Source organism: Bombus terrestris, chromosome 10, assembly GCF_910591885.1.
Source record: "Bombus terrestris chromosome 10, iyBomTerr1.2, whole genome shotgun sequence".
Classification (NCBI taxonomy): domain Eukaryota; kingdom Metazoa; phylum Arthropoda; class Insecta; order Hymenoptera; family Apidae; genus Bombus; species Bombus terrestris.
Genome location: NC_063278.1, coordinates 16,747,566 through 16,775,217, shown reverse-complemented (window position 1 = coordinate 16,775,217; position 27,652 = coordinate 16,747,566). Strand labels below are relative to the sequence as shown.

The following is a 27,652-nucleotide window of genomic DNA, read 5'->3' as shown; positions in this document are numbered from 1 at the left end:
TTATTGTCAGAGCGAGTGTTGAGTTATGTTCGAAGTAATACTGTGAACAATTGGACTGATTTGGATCAATGATTCAACTGTTTCAGTTGACACCTAAATCGTTTCCGACTGAGGACGTTGTTAATGAGTATGTGTTCTACTGTACAAATTTTGTATGCGTTGTATGCATGATATACACTCCACTTCCGAGTTTCTATTCCATAATATATATTCTCTCTTCATGCTACTCGGTGCTGCGTCTAGTGAAACTGTAACTGTGTCCAAACTTTAACGAACTTCCCCATGTATCTTCTATTACCAAAACGTCTATTATTATTCTGAATCCTATTATACTCTTCTCAAAGGTCTATATAGTTGTATCTATAGTCCGTTCAACGAGTCCAGACACCGGATATAAGCATTCACATGCCAAAACATATGAGAGAGGTAGCAGGTCTAACTATCGCCTGATCTGCAAACACTATTCCTTTGTTTATGTCAGGGTTGGATGTGTCAATTCGTAAGACCCGTAATTAGTTCAGGAGAAACTCTAAGCCAATCTGCATTGTTATTCGTTCCTTGTTTTTATGTATTTTTTATATGTATTCATATTTCTCGTAACATGCTTATATTTACGTTACGTTAGTTTTGTTTTTCTTTATTTATACTTGGATCTGTGTTCCTGAGTTTTATAGTTTGTTTGTTTTTGTAATGTTGTTTGTAGTTTCCTCGATTTGTTGAACAGAAGTTGGAAGTGTTGATAACCTTTTATCTTTTATTCATTTGTTTGTGTATCGAACGACTCTGCACTTTTTTGACGCGTTCACATAAACATCGTAGCCGCAGATTCCTTGAAGCACTTGCTAGATCTAGTTAGCGACTTCTTTATCGAGCAACGGTCCTCGACTAATTTTACTAGATCGCTATCCGCTTCGTTGATTGACACAGATTTTTCATTAAATGGACCTCTGACGATACCGTCTGATAGACTGTGTTGAACTGTAATTAGAGTTTAATCGGATGGCTGCTGACATATGCTCGTCAACTGATGCTATTCGCTAGATCTGCCGCACCCTTAGCTTCCTCATCTCGCGTATGAATTTGATCTTCGCCACTGGATCAAGACTGGTTACGCGATATCCCAGTCACATATTGCTCACACACGCACTTCGTTTATCACTACGCTTTTATCTCCGAATCGCCACACGTCACTTCTGTAATAACTACTTGTTGAATGTCTTCAATCTACTAGACTGTTAAGTCGTTAGATTGCTAGCTCGAATCCGGTTCGAAGGACCAATGTCAGGATCACCTATCGTGGATATTGCATCTCTCTTGCTAATTAGAAGAACCACCCAGGTGTGAGTGAACTTAGCACCTGCAAATGATGAATGCATCTAATTTGTTAATAGTGGTTGTTTATTAATCTACTGTGCTATACTTTATGTCATGCTCTATGTTGCTATAGCTCCGTGCTATTTGAAGCTGCATTTAAATTCTTCGTGTATCTACATATTGCTGGATACTTATTACGTGTATACTCAATACGGCTCAATTCTTCTAAACATTTTCAGAAAAAATATGGACGAATAATATTTCTTTCGTGAAATTCGTTCTGAGGATTTCTAGCCATGGGTACATTTGTTTGTTAAAATTTATTCATTTTGTGGACTATGAATTTTTATTCTCATTTAGCCGGATGATTTCGTGTAATTATTTTCATTAAAAATATGGACGAATAATATTTCTTCTGTAATATTTGTTTTGAAGATTTCTAGGAATATGTACATTCCATTCGTTAGTTAAAATGCTTTCATTTTATAGATTATGAATTTACCTTCTCATTTATTTAGATAAATATATTTCTACAAAGTTTTTAGCAAGATTGACTGCTATACAAATACTTTCTACATCCGCTATAACATATATAGCCCATTTAAAATTATGTACCGGGCGCTACTTTATTAAAAATCCTATTTAACGTGCTATGATTTTATGGTCGGTCGATATCGAAAATTCTGACAAAGTTCGAAATTTAGCACAGATTTTGCAATTTTTCGAGATAGACTTATCGCATTCTATCTTAATAATTATACGTCTTGTTCGTTTCTGCTAGCATAGTAACTGATTCTTTCATAGCTTTTCATAATCTAGCTCTTCTAGTAACTTAAGGAGAATTTACGGAATGTTTCTTTGCCAGAATAATCGAAATAAACCGAAATGAGAATATTGATACTGCAGCGTTATCTGTCAGACGTAGGCGTGGATATTCCCTCGCGTCAACATCAGATCAATTTAATTAGAAATAAAGCTACGTATGAAGAAGAGTCGTTCTACGTTTTCCGGCATATCATTTCATGCAGAATTACTTCCTTTCAGGCTGTATCGCCAGTTCAGTCCTAATGAAATAAACGAAGGAAATTTAATTTCAAGCTTAATGTAGCCGTGCTTTATTTATTAGAAGATTAATCCTCTAATAAACATTCTAACAGTAATACGTTTCCACGTTAAAATTCATTACCGACGATTTATTTTATTGAAGGATAAGTAGAATTGCAATCTTCGTTTCATTAGTCGCTAGAAAAATATTTGCTTCGGAGGGTCATGGATGAGTGGCTCGCGCATCCTCGCGCGACCCGTTTGCCGAAGAACGCCAGCGATTCTTGAATTTATGCAAATCACATGCATGTACAAAATCAATCTCGATAAGACACGTGTAGTTGGAACAAGTAGGGAATGGGAAGGCTGAAGACGTACGAGGAAGTTGATAATTAATTAGCGAGCAGAAGTAAGAACGCCATTGCTCTGAGTGGCAATCGAACCGACGTATAATGTATGTAGTACAGTTGCGGAACAGATACGAGAACACGGTTTATCCGCGGCTTGATATTCATAGAACAATCAGGACGTAATCGAGCGTAACATAATTATCGCCGACGATGGTTGGAATGATTCTCACGGCAAAAGGCGACGACGTGAGTGCCATTCGACGTTGCGCATATTTCTCTTGATGAGAGCGACGAGTAAATTATCCAGTTTTACGATAGTCATCCTTGCAATGGTTGTTGCAACGGGATCACCTTTTTTTATTCTTTCTTTACGAATACTTTTGTTACTGAAATTGCAAATACACTCGTTAAATGTGTTTGGCGTTACTTTTAAGTTTCGTGGCGATAGCCAAACTAAAGCGTCGTAGAAATTTTGAAAAGTGGAAAACTATTGCTGTTTGCTTTAAAAAGTACAATCCGGACGATTCCAAGAAGCTAATATTTTTATTCTGTGTATTGGCTTGTAACATAAATAAGTTCGATTAAATAGGGAAAGATAATGAGTTTAATCGAACTTGCTTATGTAGTAATTTATTCGTTTCAGTTTATTAGCTCAGAAATCGAACTTTGTTACATATATATTATCTTTATCTTATTGCCTTTATACTGCTAACCGAACCAGCCTTACATAATTATTTCTTTGTTGAGCTACTCACTGCTACTAAAACTGTCTTCGATTTGCTATAAAGCACTTTTGTTCCTTGAAACTACCTTAAAGTATTAATTATAAGAAAAAGAATACATGAAAAAAGGCAAGAAAGAAAGAGAGAGAGAAAATATCCACTAGTTACGAGCTACCTTAGCCACTGCTACAACGAGAGTTCTTGAGTGCACTCTTGCCTGAATATATTCAATCTGTGAGTGAGCGTGCAAAGTAATGAAAGTAGTAATTGAAGTAACTGGCTCGTGGCCGTTGCCAGTTATTGCTCGCAGACAGGTAGATGTCGTCAAGCACTCGAAAGAATAAGATTTATTCCATGTGTGGGTGTCGTACATAGAAAGTAATTAACTAACAGGCTGAACATCTTAAGGTTTCGAAACTATTTAAAATGCTTTCCTTTTCGTAATCGATCTTATTAAAACGTTAAAGGTGTTGGCTTAAGAGGATAATTTTAGACTTTACGTAGTCGATTTGGTTGATTTTAAGAAGCTAATTGAGATATTATCGCAACCAGGAATTCATGGTTGCGAACAAGTACAAAAAACTGGTAATTTTAATATACGTTTCTACATATACGTTTATGCACACATTTATACATGCAGTGTATATGAGCATTCTGTACATTGTACGATAATTTGTATTGCACAAACTCCATTGTTCGTTTCTCGTTTCGTAATAGATTTCTTTGCATTTTTAAATGGTATACTGAGCTCATTTTTAAATACCAGCGAGTTGGCTTCTTTGGCAGCTTCGTCAACTCCCTCGGTTCCTGCTGTATCTTAATGGCAAGGAAACCAGGTGATAGTGATTGTACATTCTTTATTGGACATTTCTGTGTATAGTTCTTGTATGCTTGAGATCGTTCCGTTCCCATTCTGCGAATTTTGTGTAATTACACTCAAGGAATCATCGTTTTGATATATTTTTACCACGCGAAACTGAACTTTTTCACTCGCCAAATACAATTTGCGAGAACATAAATACTTTTCGTGTACGTACCACGATTCGATAAAAACTTTGCCATGCATCTGGCATACTTTGACATTGTTAAAATGGAATAACAGAACCAGTTGTGGAATTCTCTGCTAGTACAGCTTCGATGCTGGTACTTTCAGCGTGTGAGTATCACGACAAAATGACAGAGGACGACGAGATTCATCAGATTGTGCTATTGAATTGAAGAACGTATACGTGCCGCAGCATCGCGGTTATTATCGTTCGATTAATCCGTGACAGAAATGCTGGCCGATCTACCGGTACCCGAAGATCTATTATAAAATCTCATTCCATTCTGCTATTCAGAAACAGCGATTATATCTGTTCATAACTTGCACAGACTTATGCAACGCGATATAAACTTGATCTATTTTATCTCGGTAATTAAATGTTTCGATACGTGGATTACATTTCCGTCTAACAAATTATGTTTCATTTGCACACACGAAAGAATTAAATATATTAAGAGATATCGTTACTTAATTGTAATATCGGAATATAATTGCAAAATATCCATTTAAAGCATTTGTTCAAAAATTCAGTTGAATAATCTGCGATCGATATTAAATCGGGAGATTCATCTTTTTATTATTATGTAATGTATATAAAATATTATCTACCTAATAAAACATAATAATTGTACAATACATAGACGAACGTCAATTCATATGTAATAATTGAACGACGAAATATCTGTAAATTAATGGAAGGATATAAATAATTAGTTTCTGACTCTTTAAATATGCAGATAGCATTTTTTCGTTGTCATCTTATATTAATAATTTTTCTATACACTTTTCTAGAACAATATTTTCCTATAATTTTTCATGAAATTTCATTCCTCCTTAGATTTAAATTTTTATTTAGAGAACGTAGCTCTTTTTCTGTGTTTCTTCCGTCGAAATACGATTAATCATACATACAATTGCCTTTAATATAGTCGAATAATATGGAAAATAAAAATTTAGGGATGCATTTAATCTAAAAAATGAAAGTTTCACTATTTTCACATCGTATCAGGTTTCCATAATTTTACCACGAATTAAAATATGCTTAGAGTAGGGGTTTGAAAAATTACCCATTCGTTAGAAAAATTGCGTATTTACAAAACTATTGAAAATTATAATTAGGATAATGTCTATAATCGTGTACATGTAATATTATTTTTCCTTACTTAATAACGATAACAAATGGAAAACTAATATTAGTACACGAGTCCTTTGAATCTGCTTAGAGGTATTCAAGAACCAGTTGTTAAACGATCGGAGCGGTAGTTGTAAGTACGAGATCGCGATAATAGCTAGTTTTTTCAATGGATATGTAGGTAATAATATTTAATTCCTCGGGGTAGAATATAAACGTTCTACACATACATACATACATATATATGTTGAATGAACGTAAAAAGGAAAATGTATAATATTAATCAGGCTTTAACAGATTTGCTGGGTGGAAGTATAATTTATGGAAATCACATACGTGGCATGTGATTTAAAATACGGAGATCTGATATTATGATGCTGTACAGAATTAATTGAAATAATTATGCAATGAGCGTGCTATAAGTAAATACCAGACGTGCTGTTGACTGATTATGATTAATAAATAACTATGTTTCAGGAAGAATTTTCATTATAGAATAAAGCAATCCATATCGTTTCTAGGAATTTTTAAATGTCAAAGATCTTTAGGACCAGACAGTAAAACGTGAATTAAACAATAATCTTACGTTATAATAAAACTCTTATATTATCAGTATGCATATTGTACGACATGAGTTGATGCAGTTATGGGATACACTCGTGGACGCGTATGAAAGTCAGTGAATATGTCTTCGCAATGAAAAATCTCATTTGTTTATTTTCCTGCCTTTTCGCCAACGAAAACACCCAGATTGTGAGATACGGATTCCAAGGTTGTATTTTTATTTAATACATTTGCGTAGGTAACGATGCAGTAGCTGCTACGATAAACAAGTAGCAGTGATAATAACGTAATATTCCTTTCCCTGTAGCTTTCTATTACATAACTTTCTGCAGCATGCAACGTGTACGCAGAAGTTAGAAATCTTCGCTAATAACGAATTGCAAGGGATGGTTGGATACAACATCGTGATTACGTTTTCACAGAGACGAAAATGAAATAGCAAAAACGAAATCAGTTTCGTATAATGAAATGGACAGTCCTGTTGTACGGTGCAAAATTGTAGTTAACAAAAATTAACAGAACGAAGCATAGTTAGATTAATTTGTATTCTAATCTTCTTTACTAGAATATCATATTTGATTGAATGAAATTTAGAGAACAAAACATTTATTCCTTCATTTATTTATTATCGCATCAGCTTATGAACATTAGCGACCACCATTCTCTACATTGGTAGCTTACAATAGCCTTTCCTATATCATAATTAAATTTACGCTAAACAGTTACAAGTCTAAATAAATAATTGAGCAGACTCTGATTGTACGAGTAGATCAGTCAAATATTTACGTCGTAATTTTCTTGTCACTGCTTATTTCCCTATTTTCCATTCGTTCTTCTTATTAGAACAAGATTTTTTATCGACAAGTTTAATACTCCGATTATCCGAGCAAACAATTCCAATTTCCCGACAACAAGGTTTCTCCAAGGATCAAATAAGGCGCAGAGAAATGAAAATCAAACAAGTTATTCAAAGTACAGCCGCTAACCGCGCGTTTCCGCTGATGTAAGTACTCGCGCAAACGTTGCAAATGCGTAGCAGTGTCGAGCGAGCAAACGACGCCAGCAAGGACGAAATTTACGCAGCGTCAGAGAACCGTCGCAAGTAGATCGTTTATTCGAGCTCGGAGGAAGAAATCTGCGGCGAACATCTCTCGATTGCCGTTCGATTTGCAGGAAGCGGGTCTCGGCGACGGCGCGTATACGTCGCGATGGTTCGCGCAGATCGCTTCTCACAGGACGCTGTGCAGAAGTTGATGCGAGGCCGCCGCTGCCGCTGGTGCAGGTGGTGGGCGCACGCCACGATCCGCGTGTTGCGATAGCATGGCCAGCTCGGTTTCTATCTCTCCCGACAACTTAATTCTGGTGCAGGCGGCCTGTACGCTGCCAAGAAGCGCGCTCACTCTCCGCGAGTACACGAGGAAGCCGGTTCCCTTCGGAGAAACGCTTACTCGGCTTGGACGAGCTTCTGGTGCTTCTTTTCTGCCGCTACTCTTTCCAGCCTTTGCACCCCATCCTGAACGCACGATCACCTTCAAATGGAATCGAGCCGACCTATGGAAAAGCTATCGACGTATCTCGTCGGAGATGCCACTTAAACTACCAACCGACAGTGTTAGAGCGCGGCCAGGAACGCGTTTCAAGACGGGGATTTTTAGAGCAACGGGTAGCTCATAACCTATTGAGGAAAGCAGAAAGCATAGTCGCTCCGATGAGACCAGTCGGTAGATCCGAACAAGCGCACGTGCTCGACGCACGGACAGGACAAAGCCCAGAGCTGCTTTCTGAAAAAATGTTAATTCGACTGAACTGAGGATCCTCAGCTACGAGCTTGTTCTTTTCGTGAGCGTTGCTTAACAGCCAATAAATGACACGTGAATATCACGCGACCGTTTTGTTGATAGGACTGACTATAGATATCTACCCTGTTAATTTGGTCAGAAAGCTTGGAGAAAACTGACTTTTAGCATTCAACGATCAGGCGGCGATTGACATACGTCCGAGATACGGTTTTAACGCAGACACGGCTTTCTTATTTAATATACGTAGAGACAAACTATTTTTGTACTACCTGGTAGCAATGACTCGATTTAAGCAAAAGTTGCAAACAAGTCCTTTTGACTCAACGCGACAGAGGTGTGAAGAGTCCGCGGGAAAAAGGAGAAAGGTTTTAGCATTTCTCAGGAAACAAAAATTTATTTTTCTCTGTGTAATGTCTTGACTTCGTATTTTCTCATATATCAAAATAAATCAGCATTTTATTATCCGTTTTTTCTACATCATTTTTACCATCATTTAATGGTACACAAACCATTCGATTATTCGATAATCGCGAGACTCGCTAAAACATGCGTTATTTCAAGGAATTTGTTTTACAGCTAATGAAATTTTAAACAAATCCTGTGAACAATAAAATTGAAGTAAAGGAGAAAAATAAAGACTGCTTCCAACTCCTCTTTTACATTTATATGCACTAACGTAAATTAGGAAGAAAAGTTGAGTCTAAAATAAAAAACGTGCTTCGCAGCAGCTGTGTATTGTTAGCTTGGACAATGACGTTTGGCTCGAGGATATTCGATATAAAAATCTGTACGTCAAAAAGGACTACGTACATCCAATTTAAATGGGTGCTACAGCAAGCTGTAGCACGAACTTTTTGCGTGATTTCGCTTCGTTCACAGTAACCTGGTACGTTCCAATGCGGTTTGGTAGCTGTGATCTGACTTAGGCTACACTCGAAAAAATATCAAAAATAAAAAAAAAGAATGGACGTTGCTTCGCACGTTTCTATATCTGTCACAACGATATATCGTCACGTACAGTCACTCAGAAAAGTCCGTTTACCTACACCTACCGAATGTCGAGTATCTAACCTACTAGAGAAACTAAAAGACAACGTCACAACATTATTTATACTTAGATATTACACAGATATTATTCACGCACTTCTGAAAGGAATTTAAAACATCAAAATTAATTAACTCACAAAAATCTTGGAATAGGACTGGATCAGAAGTCAAAACTTTTAATTTTACCAACGTCAAGATGATGATGGACGTTAAGGTAATGCATACATCTGCAAGAAATTAATATAATATTGAGCCTACTACATATTTTTATGATTTCATTTACGTACAACGAATGTATGTAATTTTTGTAACATGTATTTTATATTGTCTTTACCTCGTTTCTCCTAATAAAATGTTGCATCTTAGCAGGATATATCTTAACGTGCCAAAATAATCGTAGAGCAACATTTTTATCGTAGTATTCTATGTTCAAGAAGTGTATGTAGACTTTCGTGACTGGCTGTATGTGAAAAGTAGACATACAAGTTACGAACATCGGATTTGGCTTTTACGTAACGTGACAGCAGTTGAGAAATAGTCTATTCTGTCGCATTCTACGTATTTCCATATTTAGTCTGCTGACTATCGAATTGATGTATGGTTTTAGTGCATTTTAGATATTGCAAGCCATAATTTGAATAACGGATGATATTGAAATATTAACATAACTATAAATTGAATTCATAATAGTACAACATACACTTTTTAGTAAATTTTAATAATTGTTTGCTTGTATTTCGACTTTGCAATTGGCTGACTTATTCGTTACACGTAATTTGTCTATCTATTATATAGAAACTTAATTAATTTGAATTAATCACTAAATAACCTGTACACACGATAAACACACAATAACTAAAATTTAAATATGTAAACAGAACGAATAAAAATATATAAAAAGATACGAATATGTATCTAATTTGAAATATATAAAAGTAATTTAGATCTTTACCAATGAAAGTTTTATATAAATTAAGGAAATAAAGGGAATGGAAAAGACAAATTAAGCATTAAACGTTTGTTCTATTAAATACAGAATTCCCATATCGCGATTCAAGATTTAACTAAATCATTACCGTGTGAATGATTTACACAGAAGCAAAAAGAAAAATCAGCAGAATTTACACCGATACTCTTCTATCTCTGAGCATTTCGTTGAAAATTGTACGTTGAAGAGATATTAAACACGTGCTTAATCATACCTTTAAAAGTATCATTTTTCATGTTGTCAGGTCAGTTGAGACACAATCCCTGTATCATCCTATAGATCATTAGAGGTAGGGAGTTACTTGTTACAGGGAGCTCGTGATAATTAGTGTTTCAGCAGTTGGCATTAAATTCTGGCGTTGACAATGTGCTGTGCAGTTACCGTGGTACTAAATCAAAGACAAGATGCACCGCAAATAATTTGGCGTATTATTGCGTTCTCCAAAGTTATCCACCCACGTGCAACAGCTCCTCGTGATTTACGCTTATACGCGTAACAGGAACATTTGCGAACCACTGAGTTGGTAGTAACTTTTTATGGTATCGATACATCATTCAAAGGATGCTTGCTAAGTAACAAAAAACCTGTTGCACTAAAGCTGTTGATTTTAAACTTTCCTCGTTGCTAATTGCCTTCTCGTTAAAAATAAGCGACAAGTAATAGGTACTTTGACAATTCATTAGCAACAATTTTGAATAGTAACATCAAACTGTAATGCAACTTTTATCACGAGATGAAACATTACGTGCGTTTTTAATTACGTGTGTATCTATTACAGAGGATGTTAAAAAAAAATAGTTAAAGCCTTTAAGGGCTTATACCAATCACATCGAAGTAACAAGAGGAGCAAAAATTGTCCGATCGACGCAGATCTTGCGATTAATCCATTTAACGTACAGTTGTTTTTTTATCGTTTACGAATACATTCGATGTCGCGGATGAGTTGAACGTAAACAAAGGGATTAATTCAGAAGCTCGTTATCGCAACGTTGTCAACGCAAAGTTAGTACTATTATCCTTCAAATCTAGATGGCTTGGGTACTTTTTTATGACAGTACATGAAAACCTTAGTTATTCGCTCGTAAATAATCTGTAGGAATTACGACAAAGAATGGAAAATGTACGTCGTGATACGTACACCATATTTAACGAGAACTATCTTAACAGCTGCAGTTATTCAGTTTAAAAAATATTCGAGTTTTGTAAAATTTGCGCATAACGTGCTGATTATAAATAAAATAACAAATGACCATCTAACAATGTATCTAACTATCTACAATGTAATAAGGTAAGAAATAACTGTCTAACGATGTATTTAACTATCTGAAATGTACATACACGCTTATTTTACTCACAAGATAGCTATTATTGCTGATACTATCGTGATGATCGATCGTTCAAAAGATTTTAGTTGAGAGCCTTTCGATTGCAGGCAGGCTGACTAGCCTGCTGCTAAAAATCTTGATTACCAATCGAGATGTCTAATGGTTAATGTCAGCAACCTCCCATTGCGCTATTAATATGTCTTCTAGAGGGTGGTAATACCTAGCAAATAACATACTTCCAATAGGATGGACAGTGACAGTATAGAAGTACATATATAGACTGTGTAAAATTTTTTTTGAGTTCTGACCGTTAATTATTCTGTCGTTGTAAATAACCTTCTTGAAATATTGCCGTATAACATTTTCTGATTATTGAAAAGGGGGAAATCAAATTCTAAAGCTAATTTCTGGCCGATGTACGTTGGCCTAAAATATATTGCAGTGCTGTTCTGGATAATCTGGATAAGAGATTTTCATAGCTTTTTCATTTTTATACAGTTACATAGCGTTCAGTGTACGATATTTAATTTATTATGCAATAATTTAGTACGCAATTTAGTCGGGCCAAAGTGTAATTGTTAGAAGACTGCAGAGAGTTCAACTCTGATAAAATTAATTGTGAAAGTAATTAAGTATAGTCCAAACAGCGATAAGCAAAGGATAAGATTAGGCTAAGTAAATATAAGGAAAGCAGTTGTATAGAGCTTTTAAAGAGTCGTGTATAAGACCGGAAGTGCTTTGAAGTAGAAAGTCAAGAGGTAATAAAAAATACATTGGCGTAAAATAGGTTTCCCTTGTGTAAGCACGTGTTTAGTACTGTAGAAATTCCAACATAAATAAAGCACTGTATTAACTTTCTCTATTTTTGCAGTCTTGTAATTTTCGACATGTTTCTACCTAAAAAACAAGTTCTACGACACTAAGTCCAGCGGTTTAAAAGTTACGTATATAAGATCCAATATTCTTAGCGTACTTGGTAGGTTACTCTGACGTCATATTGGCTTCTAGCCACGATTCGGCCAGTGAATAAAGTCGCTGACTATGGACCATATAAACGGGTCTTGTCACCTGCTAGGCAAAACCGTCCGAAAATTGAGCGGTGTCCAGTCGTGAAAAATCAACATGGAAAGTCAACGGAGCCCGCATTCTTGCGAAGCGGACAGAGATGAGTAGAGCGTTTACGTCTCTGTCTGAGACATTCATAGCATGTCATGTATGCGCAGGACGAGAATCTTCTTCCATGTTGATTCTTCGCAACTAGTCACGACTCAATTTTCGGACGACTTTCCCTAGGCTTTGGTGTATGAGCGTCGAGACCAGTTTGTACGACTTCGTGAGGCAGAAGTGCTTCCTCCCCTGTGACTCGTGTTTTGCTTACGATCTTTCGATACATAGGACCAAGATGTTTGCTGCTAACTGCTCTCTCCTCTGAAATACCTTCGCTAAATTCACCTCTTTCTTTAAGTCGATCTCTTCAAATTGGTCATTTCGGTCGCTTATCGACTCGTATTCGTAAAACACATAAGAAATACGAACGTACTCCGAACAATCTTTTTTAAAGTCGTTTGTTCGAAGAGGCCAATTCCGCAAACGAATCGCCGGTAAAACGTAGAGAATAATTCAGTAGAATTTCTTCTTGTCGATTCGAATGACTCGTTGGACCTGTCCGTTTTCCGTAACTCCACGATACGTACAGCATAGAAATACTTGGATCGCGTAGAGATCGATTTGAGATTCCTCGGCGGAACGGCGAGTGCGAAAGGAAACAATATGAAAAGCGCGAGGTGAGGATCGGACCGTGCGAGTCTTATCTCCGACCGATATTCTGCGCGGTGAAACGAAACCATGCGTGCCGCTGGCCCTTTATGTTTGTCGTGCGCCGACCAGCTCCGGTCACTTTCTAAAGAGAGAGATCGCAGCCGATAGGTCCGGGCCATTGCATCGAGTATGGTCGGCCAGTTGAATGCCAATTATCTGATCCTGCGTATTGGCCGATGTACGCGGCATTCGGATGCAACGTACGCAGGGGCAATATCTAGATGATTATCGTATAGCCTTCGCTGTGCAATCTTCCAACCGGATCGCGAACGTGGAGCGTGCCATTATGCACGACCGGCATGCACACGGTCGTTTGCACGAGTCGATTTCGGGGAAGTGCGACCACATACTTACGAACCACTACTAGCTTCTTGCGCAGCTTTTCGTTCCACGTGAATTACGTTTTGCCTTTTATTAAGTCGCCCCTACGTGCTCTGCGCCGAACATGGTGCTGGAATCCGGCTGAGCAACGAAAACTCGGGATTTGACTCTTCAGCCGTGAACAACACCGAAATCTACTTATCCTGTTCGTAATACGGTTGCTCATGAAAGTAGTAGAAGACTTGTGGAGATCTTAGCTCTAGTATGGAATGCGGACTGCAAGAGATTCGACTGGAATGGCACTTTTTATAGGTTCTTCAGTTCGTTGAAGCTGAAAATGAGTAGCATTTCTCGTGGATTTGACCATAGCTTTTTAAAAATTTTATACTCTCAACCTGCTGTATCGTTTACTCTGTATGCGTTTGAATCTTGAGTATTGCATTAGGTTTGGCTTATTCTTTATTTTCGGTTAGTCCGTGATCATACAGAGAGCGGTAAACGGTAAGTAGCAAAATTGACATTTGGAACATTGGCACTGGCTGTGCTTCGCTTGTTTCACTTGTTTTGCCGCTTACCTCTTACAGTTCTGTATGATCATGGTCTTAAGCGGATTTCTACGGGTAAGACTCTAGTCTGCCAAATGTTCCAAGCGGAAAGGAAAAGGGCTTAGATATCGATTCCTAACGAACTCTATCGTTGATGAATCAAAGGATAGAATTAATTTGTAGAAAGTGTCTTTAGAATCCCTTCGTGGAAAACGTTCTGACTTAGGAAGAAGCCGGAGTTCCACCGGAAAGTTACGCTAATTTGGGTTAAGTTAAGCTACGCCATGCTTAAAAATATTTGCTTCAGCTTATAAACATATATATACGGAATTGTTTCCACCAACAACTGAAACTTAGAACAACTTAGCTTAGTTTTTGGTGAAAACAGTTTCGTATACATTTTTGTATTGAAGCAAATATTTTTAAACGTAGCATAGTTTAGCTTAGCTCTGAGATGGATTCCTCTAGTGTTGAACCAAAGTGTGTCAGTTTGTTGTTAGTTTTTGTTTGTTACAGTTTGCCAGTTTGTTTTGATATTCGCTGGTGATACATTGTGGTTGGTCGCTCAAGGATGGAATTATATTTTATTTACTATTCACCTAGCGCTAGTCGATACGCTAACAGTTTCGATACGCGCGTTAAACACAACAACATCGTGTTTACTCTTATCATTTCGTGTAATTTTATGATTATCCCATCGGAACATTTTTTCGATCCATTTTAAATCGAATACTGTGCATACAATTTTAATAATTTAATTAAAATATTAATGAAATTTCGCCGAATATGTACGTAATAAAAGGTACACACGCAGACTTGCATTTTATGTCAATCACTGTGATTGCCTGCGTATGATAATTTAAATTCTACAGTATTATGCAATTATTTCGTTACATCAGATTAATATTATAATTGCACGATACGGATAAATTTGCTTAAATATTTCAAATTAATATCATATTTTTAACGTATTTCCTACGATTTAATGTTACAGTTCGGAAATCCATTTTGGTTCCATGAAAATTTGACGTCTATCAAGAAATTGAGAGAAAAATTGATTCTCAAATTTTCATTTCGTTATTTATTTATAATATTTTCGAAAACAATATAAACTCAATTTACCCTTCAAAAAAAAAAAGTAGATTTTTCTGCAGAACGCTGGAACTTTCCAATTTCTCATGTTTTTCTTTCGAAAATAGGTTTAATCCCAACGCAAACTACCTAACTCTAACAAAATTCCTTACCTTTTGCATTTTGCCGACTATCACAGATGTTACAATACTGTATAATAATACTGCAATAGACGATAAAAAGAACTCTGAAATAAAAGAATTATATTTATACTTTAAAACTATCTACTTATATCCCAAGAAATTGTCATCTACAAAATATTATAAATACAAGATACATCTGCAAAAGATTCATAAATATCTGTAGCTGCACTCGAGAGCAAAAAACTTTCCAACGGTTTCGTCGGTATACCATCGTTGACAGATTGTTTACGAGAGTCCGACGAAACATAAACAAGGTCGAGACGAAGGGTAAGTGCCGACAGGCCATCGATATGCCTACGACCTTCCGCCAAATATTTGGAAGAAGGCGTACGTGACTCGATCGGGAACGCCTAACGAACGCGTGCGTAGTGGGGATATTGAGAGGCGACAAAAAGAAACAAAGTGGATTAAGAGTTCAGTTGAGTTGTGACCAAAAAGCGTGATTGTTCGGTCGAAATCGAGAGTCGTACGTGAAGAGTCGAAGTCGAGAATCGAGAATAAACTGTCGTCCTCACAAGATGCGAGTCGAGACTTGTAACAATTTCGTTAAGTGAGTTAACAGATTTACTGTTAAACAAAACGTCGAATATTTCTTTGGTACTCTACACGTCCTACTAACCGCCTCAAATCACTTGCTTCTGTTGTTGTTACACGAGAATTTCTCCTTGAAATGAACGAATATTTTAACTTTTCGATTATAGATTATTTACAAATGAAAAGTTCACATTGAAGTATATGGAAATTAGTGGTTTTCTGAATTTTTCCAAAAAATGGATTTCCACTACTTTCGAAATAAACGGTCCAATATCGAACAACTTGCATTTCGTTTATATTACGCTGTTAGCCATTAGTCTTTCAACACCGATGAAACGCTCGTGTAGAACACTGGTTGACGCTCATTTAAGAAGGATGAAGCGCTAAGCATTTGCAGTGCTCGCCATTAAGCCAGATTAAACTGCTCTCCGCGACAATGTCATCTGTGCGGAGCGACACCCAGACGGGGCCGTGCATATCGTCGAGCGAATTTTCTGTTTCTGTTTCTGTTTCTACGGAATGGAAATACGTGAGCTCGTTCTCCCCTTCGCCGTCTGCGTTTCGCGTATACGTATGTATAATACTCATTTAAATCAGCGTATAACATAAGAGATAAGAATGTCCGACAGGATGATTAACGCAATCTTTTTTTCTCATGCTCGTTCGAAGAAAATCGTATTGTTTCTTATCAGTTCCAGTAATTGCAGAATTCACTTGTAAATTTTTTCAGAATTCTCTTTAATTTTCCATTGTTTCCTTTATCTTAAAAAAGTGAAACAGGACAGATACTTTTATTTTTATTGAACGGAATCTTTTCTGTTCTGCGTATTTTATCGGTGAGCTGTGTAGATAATAAATGTAAATTATTATTTATTATTTATTTATTTATTTGCCTTCCGCGTTTGGATGGCTTTCGGTTACTTCATCATATACAGTATCTTATCTTATCTCATGCGCCATTCACACCACAAAATCTGTTTTTAGAATTAAAACCAAAAGTAAACTTTACATGAATCTCAACTTAAACTCAACTTAAACTTAAACGTGTTCAACAAAAACGTATCTTAATGCTAGATCTATTCTTTTTACTACACTATATTCTAGTTCTAATTCTATTTCCCTTTATTCTAATGTTCTACATGTACTTCTAATAATAAATGTAAATTACTTAATCGTTATTAATAATTGTTTCAACAAGCTTATCAAAGTAATTTATGTTAGCAATTATACAAGTAAATAGAAAAAGTTTTTAATCTGTTCCACAAGTACTTTTTGTTCGCACAAACTGTTTTATATAAATTTGTTAACTTAAATGCAATTCTGTTTAAATATAATCCAATTCCGATGTAATATATGTATGTTATATAACTCTGTTCTTGTTAAACATAATTCTGCGCAATTTTAAATAAGGAATATGAAAAGCTGGAAGAAAAATTCATAAAACTGTTATACATAAGATATGGAAGCTTCTAATAAGAGGCTCTTAAATCTGTCTACACGTTGAAAATAAGCCGCTTCATTTATTCCCGGTTTTAATAACCGTGTCTACTTTTGACGAGGAATTAACTACATATTAAGTCGTTTTACGCGTCTTTTATGTCAAATGAATTCCATTCATTTAGCTTTATTCCACATGGATGCTTGGGAAGCTCCTCATGCACTTTACTTGAACTAATACGTTCTAGCTTCTGCTTATACAGCAAGGACTTGACAATTCAAATTTCCAGAAATACATAGTATTTGATAAGATGCGTGAATAACTGAAGCAGTTCGATAACACCGTAAGTGATAATTTGCGCGAAAATTCGAGGGATTCTTTTTTCCAAAGTAGGTCGAATGTTGCGAAGAATAAATGCCTGTGTTTCTTCCACGTGCATTAATAATTCATGATAATATTTACCATTTACGAAAAAAACGTTGGTCCATAATCGTCTAACAATTAGTTATGCAATATATCTGTGCAATATTTATATTATTTACATCCACTTTTCAGCCAGTTTCTATCTTTCTCTAACTTTTAGTCTCACTTTTTCTCTTCTATTCTAACAGCAAGTTATTTCCAAATCTTTACTTTAGATTCTATTATCCCTGTTCCTGTCACTTTTGTATTCTTTGCACATTCTTCTTCCGTTATCCCTATCCGTCTAATTTCTTTGCCTGCCAACATGTATCTTACTGTGTATCTGACTATTCAACAATATTTTATTGTATAAAATTAAGTAGTTTTGCAAATTTCATTATCCACAAATGTATTTATTTATATTTCATCGTGTATTAGTCTGAAGTAACTAAAATAAAAAACTAACAGTTTGCATCTCGTTGCAATGCGCTGACAGCAGGGTGTAGATTCGCGGTTCAACTGTCCCGTACAGCGAAAGGATTAATGCTGATGTATATTCCGTGTACGGAATGCACTATGCGTCCATCACATCTGTCATACACGCCACACCTGCCACGCCCTCGGATTACATAATAATATAAATAACAAAATGTAAAAGTAGGGAAATTAAAAAAGAAGGAAAATAAATATGTATATACATCTGTTAAAAAATTATTATTGTTATGTGTAAATACAAATAGGCTTATGTTTACGTACGAGTATTTAAAGGAACTGAAAAGATTTATACAATATGAAAGATTATCTTATTTTTCTATATACATGAGATATTTTTGTATCAATCTAACCCAGGAAAATAGCTGAAATATTACCATAAAAATGATGTATGTTGTATCTTCTTTGTTTAATCATTTAATAATTATATTATTATTAAAATATTCATTATGTTTAAAGATATGTTTATGCGCAGTAAAACTACGCGTTTTAACGCACAAAGGAACCTTCTTCAATTCTTCCGGTCATAAAATGAATATTTGTATCACTTAATTTTCCCTCCTCTACTCTAGAAATAACAGAAACTGAAAGAAATTTTCATTTTTCATAAATATCTTTCTAATATGAAATCCGATAAAACTGTATTCCCTGCAGAATTTTCTTCTTTTTCCCATTAAAAGGAAAAAAAGACAAATTGACCTCCAAACGATCTTGAAAGCGGCTAAAAATATAAAACGCTAATAACATATTTGGATTTCCTTCTCTAAACCGTGAAGCTTTTGTTTCAAACATTTTTCCTCAAAATCTGTGACTTTCGAGATAATTGAACGCAGTCTTCAAACGAACGCCATATATAACAGAACGTAATAATAGATATTAAACATTTGCTGCAATAAAACATAAAGTTCTTTATGGGATAGATAGTCAATTTTCTTATACTAGCAAGATTTTTTAGCAACACTAAATTCACGATATTGGTTTCCTGGTAGCAATCGTGTCTCTGTTGTACTCGCAATTCGCGCCAACGTTTTATAGACATTGCAGTCGGCTTCTTCAAGGCGGAATCGAAACAGTTTGAGAAATTGTTCCCGTGAAACCAATATCATGACATCTCGCCATCGTGAGAGTCTGAAATCTAAAATACTAGATTCAATATAAATTTTATCGCCATATCTGTATTTCATAAAAATTAAATAATAAATTCAATACGAATATCTCTTTTGGTCATTGATTTTGTAAATGAATATTTAATCAATTAAAGAATTGAATTTAACATTTGTTAAAATAATAAACGAGAAAATTATTGTTATATTTGATATAAAAAATTGTTTTTCGTTAAAAATCTTTTTAAAATATTTTCAAAAATACCGGATAAATTGAAGATGCCTTTTAATGATCGGCAAGTCACTTTACATTGTTCGCGTTTTATGCTGTAAATTATACTTGCAAAAACTTGCGTTTAATCCCGTTATTCCAAACTTTTCTTTATTTTACTTCACGTCTGTTTTACTGAATTTACCCGCTGTCTTCCGATGCAATGTTTCCGTTCCATTCAATTTGTATGGATAATTAAATTGGAGGAATTCTATCGATTTATCCGCCCAACCTTTTGTGATTCTGTTTTTCGTTAACCACGTGCAAAATCGATTGCCTCTAGTACGCGTGAATGAACAGTGTTTCAAATGAGTTTAATTAACTTCACTCCAACGAAGGCAAAGAAAATTATATCTTCATAGATCCTTCATGCATGTTTCAAAATGTCTGCGATTTAATTTCATGATAAATTCCTTCGTCTTACATTAACAATAATATCCTTAATAAATAAATCGATATATCTGTTTAATTATCTTATAAAATTCTGGAATTGAATTCTTGAATATGCGTGTACATATGTTCACTACTAGCGATCTCATTAAGATTAAGTATTAAGATATTCGTTTGTTATCGATTAGAAAATTCTAATAAATTTCACATCATTTATTAGCGTACATGATGCGAATGAAATAAAAGGTTTATAATAAAATAACTAGAAAATAAAAACAATAAAGACACTCAATTTATGGTAAGTTCATATTTTGTTATATAAATGTAATAAAATATATTCAAACGAGAATAACTCATTCCTTTTGTATATAAATAATATCTTTTATCAAATAATTCAGTCACACACACAAAAGCGTATTTTTCTATTCCTCGAGTAATTTCTATAGCATTTGTCGAAATCTATACGCCAGTGAAAAAAGAATAAATTCATTATGCAATCAAGTAACATGAAGTGTCTTAACGTTTACGGTCAACGGTGTGTTTCAAGTTCAAAAGTTTAGCGTTGAGGAAACGAGACGTAAATAAAAAACGTAATACGTAACATCGTTAATTGCTCTTAAAAATAATTTTCAAACTTGATGTCACGATCAAGCGATCATGATGTAAAATCAGCTGCGAGAATATTTGCGTAGCTGCAACTACTAATGATGCAAATTCTAACTGAAATGTACTCCTCTATCTGTACGAGTTAACAGCGTCTTTCGTTGACCGCTTGCAGTATCGACTACTAGCCACAGTTCACAGTGGTAGCAGGCGTAACAGCTACGTACTCTTTCGCGGCGAGTGGATTTAATTCACTTAACTCGTTCTGCACGGGGGTGGAGCTCGTTACAAGTGCCGGTTTAATTGCGTAAGCCAGTTCCCGTATCTGACCATTAAAAGCTCAAACGGAGCGAACTTATAGCTTCGCGATCCACGGTGCACGGCAAAGAAATGAAATCGAATCGGTTTTTCTTTCCTTTTTTCCTTCGTTTGCCATGACTCTTCTTTCTTGTGACTCGTTTGCTCGTTCGCTGCCTTTCTCTGCAATAGAAGCGCGAGGCTCGGCTGCGAATTGTATTTACAAACAGCGTATTCTCAAGTTTCGAACGTCAACAGGATGAAAAGGAAAGTCGAGCAAGTTAAAGTTTCAATCATCGCGGATCGTATTTCGTGACACGAATGAAGTTAGCATCAACGTATAGCAATCGGTCAAATTAATATTCTCACGCACTTTGAAACATAATAACTCTTTTAAAATTGCACCAAACGACTGGAATTTTTTTAATAAGTTAGAAGGATTAGTTTATGGGATAAACCGTACAAAGATTTTGAAAAAGTTGCAGTACATTAGAGATTTTTTATTTTATTTTGGAGGGTATTGAGTTTGCTGATTTGTCGAGTGTAGCTGAATTTGATTAATTCCCGACAGAATAGGGAAGAACAGTCGGTAGCAGGCTATTTTACATGTGAAAATAAGTAAAAAAATGTGGAATACAATTTTTTCGTTTAAACCCTCGCTCTCAGGAAAATCGGATTTGAACATATTTAATCAAGAGTTAGCCCTGTACGCGCGTGTTTGGCCAACTTTTACATTCGATTTTCTTGGAATCAGGATCTGAAACGAAAAGTTTCTTTTTTTTGGCTTTAACGTTACTTATATACTATAAAATATTAATATCTATCGTAAACATATGATTTTGCAATGTATTTTATTATCATTGATAGATGATAAACAGAAGCATAAACAGAAGTATCTATTACTCGTAATTTCCAATCACGCTGCAAATATTATTAATTGTATTTAATAATGCAAATTTTGCAACATTTAAAAAATTTCATTTTATATTAAAATTTCTTTACTTTCGAAATTAATCACTGTTTCATATACAGAAGGTAATATATCGAACGGCTGGCTTTTCCAGTAAATTGAGTTTGATTTTGCACGAAGCGGAAAGATATGTAAAAACGTTTAAAAATTTCATTGACGGGGCAGTTTATTCCTGTTGTTTTATATTATTATTCAGAGAATTTTATGGAAATTCGGTAAAAAATTCATCAAAAAAGCCGAGTAAATAGGTGACCGTGTAGAAATGGGAACTGCACGCTGATAGCAAAGCTAGCCGATTGCATACAGCTGAACACGTATTCACCACGTGTTATTTCCTCACAGCCGATAAACGAAGTTTCGAATAACCTCATCCTGCCGTTGACCATCCTATGGACCAAAACATACGACTGCAGTTCTTTCCTGATGCCGGATATTACAGATATTGGTCGATGCGGGAAACACGTAGCGCGATAAAACACATATCGAAATTTAATTCGAAACGGCATGCATCAGCTACTGTGCAACAGCTTTGTTCCATTGAACACACGCGGAATTAGAAAAACGATAATAGATAAAACATATGTAGATGGAGGAAAGTGGTCAAATATGGAATGTCGTTTTATTTCTTGAATGTCAGTCTTACAGAATCAATCGCAATGAAAAAGAAAAGGAAAGATTTTTTCAGATGTTGGATCATACATTTATGTTCAATTTTTTTTTTTTTTTTTTTTTTTTTTTATTTATTAGAATATTTACAATCAATTCTCGTTGAGAATTTTCAGTAACTTAATTTGGCGTAATACAATGACATGGATTATAATAGCTTTATATTGTTGATTCTAGTAGGACTAAGGATTTAATCTAGTGGGTATTTTCTTTTTAGTCTGCGGATCTGGTCCGTCGTGTCCAGTAGTTGGGTGACTAGTGGGTTGTGGTGGTTGTTGACTCTTGTGTTATATCTGCTTCTGGACTTGTGTATTTCATCTTTGACTGTAGGTATTTATGTTCAATTTAAAACCACTTTTATACTTCTAACGCTTTGAACCATTTTCAATATCGAAGTGACATTAGAAAGACAATAGTTGTACCCAATATATTGACTTTATTTTTTCATAGAAAACAAAGAAAAAATAGATTTATCCTTCTTTTGTAATAAAATCACGTGTTAAATGTATTATATTGAAAAATTTCCATTAGCAATAGGCGTTGGTTCAAACTTTGCACCAGCACATTTATGTTCACTTGAAGGTGGTCTGCCGCTTTAAGGTACTTCATTTTCTTTTCTCCAGCCATTTTTATGGCTTTTATCTGTTCCATAGTTTTCTTCTTGTTGTTTTTTTTTTCTTATGATGGAAGAAGGCATCTTGATATAAATAAAACGACTTATAAAAGATAAAAGCAATCCAAATATGGAATATTCCATAATTGGATCACCATTGAGTGTTCATATTTGGAATTTTACAAAGTTAAAAACACGATATTCAGCTTGTAAATATTGTACTTACAAGTAGCACAAACAAATATATCATAGGCGACGACAAAGAGCACAAATAGTAAAATAATAAACAAATACGGAAGAAATACGCTGTTCCTTTAACGATACAATTATTTTAAACATTATTTTCTAAACTACTCGAAATTTGACTTCTTCTTTAACAATCGTAACAATTCTAAACAAACAGTCAACTGCCATGCAAATTTTATCTCTTTTGCTGGGAGTTATGATTGATCGAAATATAATACACTATAACATTTAATTTTTTCAAAATATTATATATTGTGTTTTCTGCACATATTTTCTCTGACAATGTTGTTTAAGTTACTCGCATTGTTCTAAATTTGTTAGTCCATGCAATGTATCTTTTTTAATCATTGTAAAGGATTTGGTAACGTTGGTCATCGATGGCCATCGTATCAAGGTGTTAATATTACTTTTTTTTATCGGAACTTTTTATTTTTTTTATCAGCATCAAATAATTCAAGAAGCAAATATGTAAAACTTCTATTGACAGCTAAAAAATACTATTGTTTAAAAAACGTTTCATGAAATACTATCCTGACTCTGTTAGCTTGAATTGTTTTTTCTGTTGAATTTTATGTGGTTTTTATGTGCAACATAAAATACAATAAAATACTCGTGTACATGCACTGCGCGATGCATGTAACTCGGAGTTTTATATGTATGGCACGATCAAATGCAAGTATTTCAACATATAACGATACAAATTAACAAGTTAAATCACGTAAAGGAAAAATATATTCCAAACAGAGAAAATTCCTTTTTTAATATTTAAAAATTATATTGTTTTACCTTATATCCTAATGTATACATCATAAACATTGAAATGCGAATTCGCGATATTTCAAATTTGTATTCATCAATATAAATGACAAAAAAATGAGGAAATTTTACAAAGCTTTAAATAATAACTCTGTTTCACCATCATTTGCATATTCATGTCGTATTTGAAGCTACATTGGTATAAAATATCTAGAATACCTTTGGTAATTCTGGTTTCATTTTAACATACCTACCTGATACTTTATCCTTATATCAGATATTTTAAAAAGTTCCTGCAGTTTATATACTATATATTTTCTGGAAATTTTTATCTGATATGCATATCTTTGCGATAATTATATTAATGAATTCGATGCAAGTTCTTCGCGAACGTAAACTTCCATAACGAAAATCTCTCGTTTTCATAATCATGAAGACTGATGGTGATTTTCTTGCACAGTTTCCTACTTCAATAACAAATCCTCTGTTTCAAAACATATGATACATCGTATGACTAAATAACGATATATAAACCATAACAGAATGGATATTTAACATAAACATCAAAGTAATACGAATGTCAAAATCGACTAAAAAACAGTGGCGGAAACGATGGATATAAACGCAGTAAACATATAATCCTGTTATAGTGTCCAAGATCATGTGCTCATAACTTCACTGATAGATATGTCACATCAAGATAAGGAAAACAGTGTTCGATATTGTAGTATCGCGGACGAAGAGCCTGGGGCGGGGGGTGTCAGGCGAATTATAAACAAGCGGTTGCGGAGAATGTGCGTGGTGGGGCTAAGACAAAAGACAAGGGATTGCTAAGGGACATGAACGAATTAACCCCTTGGTCTACACGTTATCTGCCGATCGCGCCAGCCATAGTAAGCAAGAAGTTCGGTCGCGCGCCGTGCCATTCGTCTGTTCAGCCGTGTGCCTGAACTGGTGCAAAATGTATACTTCTTATGACATGTACCAGGTATGTAAATATGAAACCGGAATTTTTGTATAGAAAATACACGTTTATTGTATGAAAATGATTAAAAATATTTTATTCGAAGTATTGCCCATCTCTAGCTATACATTTTTCCCACATGTCTGACTATTAGTGGATGGCACGCCAAAAAACTGTCGCTCTTTTGAGGCAAATCAGTCATCGAGGCATTTTCGTACATTTTCGTAAGAAGTGAAGTGCTGGTCATAAAGTGCGTGTCCCATCGATGCAAATAAATAGTAATCGGACGGAGCCAAATCTGGTGAGTAAGCCGCGTGCGAAAGTATTTCTCAACTGAACGCTTCAATCGTTTCCTTGACAGGTTTTGCTGTATGCGATGGTGCATTATCATGAAGCAAAATTACTTTGTGTTGCCTTTTTTGAAATTCTGATCGTTTTTCACGCAAAGCTTGATTCAGATCGATCATTTGTTGTCGGTAGCGCTCAGTATTAACGGTTTCGCCAGGTTTTAACAGCTCATAATAGATCACGTTTCACGTTCCACGTTCTTCGTTGCTCATGTCAAAATTGTCACTTCTGAATTTTTTAAACCACTCAAAGCACTGTAATTTACCAAGAGCATGCTCACCGTAAGCTTCGACAAGCATTCGATGCGATTCTGTAACAGTTTTCTTCAAATGGTAACAGAAAATCAATGCTGTCCGCAAATCGTAGTTTCCAGGCACAAAATTCGACATGTTCAACGCTATTACAAATTATGCTGTTGTATGAAACTTGTATTGTTCTGAGTCGAAAATGTTTGTGAGATGTCAACAAAGACTTTTGACATCAATGACGCAGTTTAGCGACAACTACATTATCAGCTAGGGCCATCTATAGGCAAATTCCGGTTTCATATTTACAGACCTGATATATTTAGGGGTTGCAAAAGGAATTGTGAAATAATAAACAACGTTTGAGGACAAATAGTGTTTTTAAGGCATCTAGGGCATAATCATGATCAATTGATCAGTTAACAAAAACAATTTATTATTTCAAAGTGGGTAATGAATCACTAGCAATTTGTAAATTACCACGAGTCAGGCTCGTGGGTTCCGTTTATGGCACAAATCCCTTACCACGAGTCTCGCTCGTGGTTGTAGTTGTCTTAATTATTATACGTTATTGTAATTAGTTCACGTTAGGCAACCATCGTTCCCTGTTTAATCAACATCTGTTTAATCCATTTATTGTAAATAAACTAATTGTAGTAAAGATCCTACAATATTGATCTTGTTTTCAAAATACAACTAAATTTCTGTTTTCCAATAAGTGTTTTGATAAACAGACTGCAAGTTCTTCATTTAATTGTTTATAAATAACATCTGATACATCATGTTATAAACACTCCCTTTCATCTTATAGGTATTCCCTCGTAACGTTCCTAAACCAACTGAGTTGTATCATTCATCATAGCAATACGTGTATAATAGAACTCCGTTTATATGAATCTGTCGAGAGACGAGTTGGTTCGTATGACCAGGTCTCCTAATAGAAGTCCACCTATTCCTCCCCGCCAACTATGATTTTTCGTTCGGTTAATAGGATTTCATGTTCATATAAGAGGATTCCGCGAAATATTTGCTCCTAAGTACATAATAATGTTGCAGACTGCATAGCACGAGAGTGTATCATGTAACGCGTGCGTCTGCTGTTTACATCTTATTTACTTTCAGACGTTCATATTAGAAGTGGACTGATGCTCGGCGGTACTTGAGATAATGCAAGTTCAGCTAAAAAGTCCAGTTAATCAGCCACTATTAAAATTTACTTCGTATAACCGTGGTATCAAGTGACTGATAGAGTCTTGCGAGACTTCACATTTCATAACGTTAATAATAGTGGCAGATTATACAAACGCATAAATGGCTGACGCATTTAATGCGTGGTCTCTTTGAGCGGAACGCCTAGACGTCTAACAGCTCGCATTCGAGCCGACTTCTAGGAATCTCTGTAAAGGCAGGTGAGCAATTGATACGATACAAAAAGGCTGTGTCTCGGATACGAACTTATATGAAATCTTTTTCCTTATTGTCCACATGTTCCGAAACACCCTGTATGATCGATGACATGTTCGCTTCGATATCGAAGATGTAAGCTCTTCACAGTCTAAAATCCAAACAGAGTTCAGATTATTTTCTTGCAGCTTGTCAGGTCTATCTTCTTTTTCTGCAAATATTCCAACAGATCTGTAAATGTTTCAATTTACGAATCAACGAATCAGATTGCAGATTCGTACGCGTTATTTTCTACAATGCTCCGTGCTCCCTTTTTCCAATTTTATGGCCAGCCAACTGCACAAACGTACACTTGTTCGGCTGACACATATAGAATTGGTCTGTAGAAAAGAAACTTGTGAATAGGAAAGAGAGGCGGGGCGGGCGTTGTGAAGTTACACGGATGAGACAGCAGGAAATCTGACGTCGAGTGGAAATGTCACGCCAACTAGAAAACACGGGATGACGTGTGCGACCCGTTCGACCCGGGAGAAAACCGCGTAGCTATGCGAATTTCTCACCGCATTGAAAAGCCCGGGCACGATTGCGAAGCCGCGCGCGCTGTGAGACGAAGACGTGCCGG

The 27,652-nt window shown here is 35.4% G+C and overlaps 1 protein-coding gene across 3 annotated transcripts in view; it reads left to right on the top strand.

Moving 5' to 3' along the window:
• LOC100648870 (CCR4-NOT transcription complex subunit 6-like) overlaps nt 1-27,652 on the top strand; it is a 412,731-nt gene that overhangs the window by 216,993 nt on the left and 168,086 nt on the right. For 2 of the 3 annotated variants that reach the window (XM_012313161.3, XM_012313160.3), the window contains exon 1: nt 15,714-15,838. The exons of the other annotated variant lie outside the window; for it this stretch is intronic. The gene's annotated coding sequence lies outside the window, so the exon portion shown is untranslated. Of the gene's footprint in view, nt 1-15,713; nt 15,839-27,652 lie in introns of those variants that run through there. 3 annotated transcript variants of the gene reach the window in all.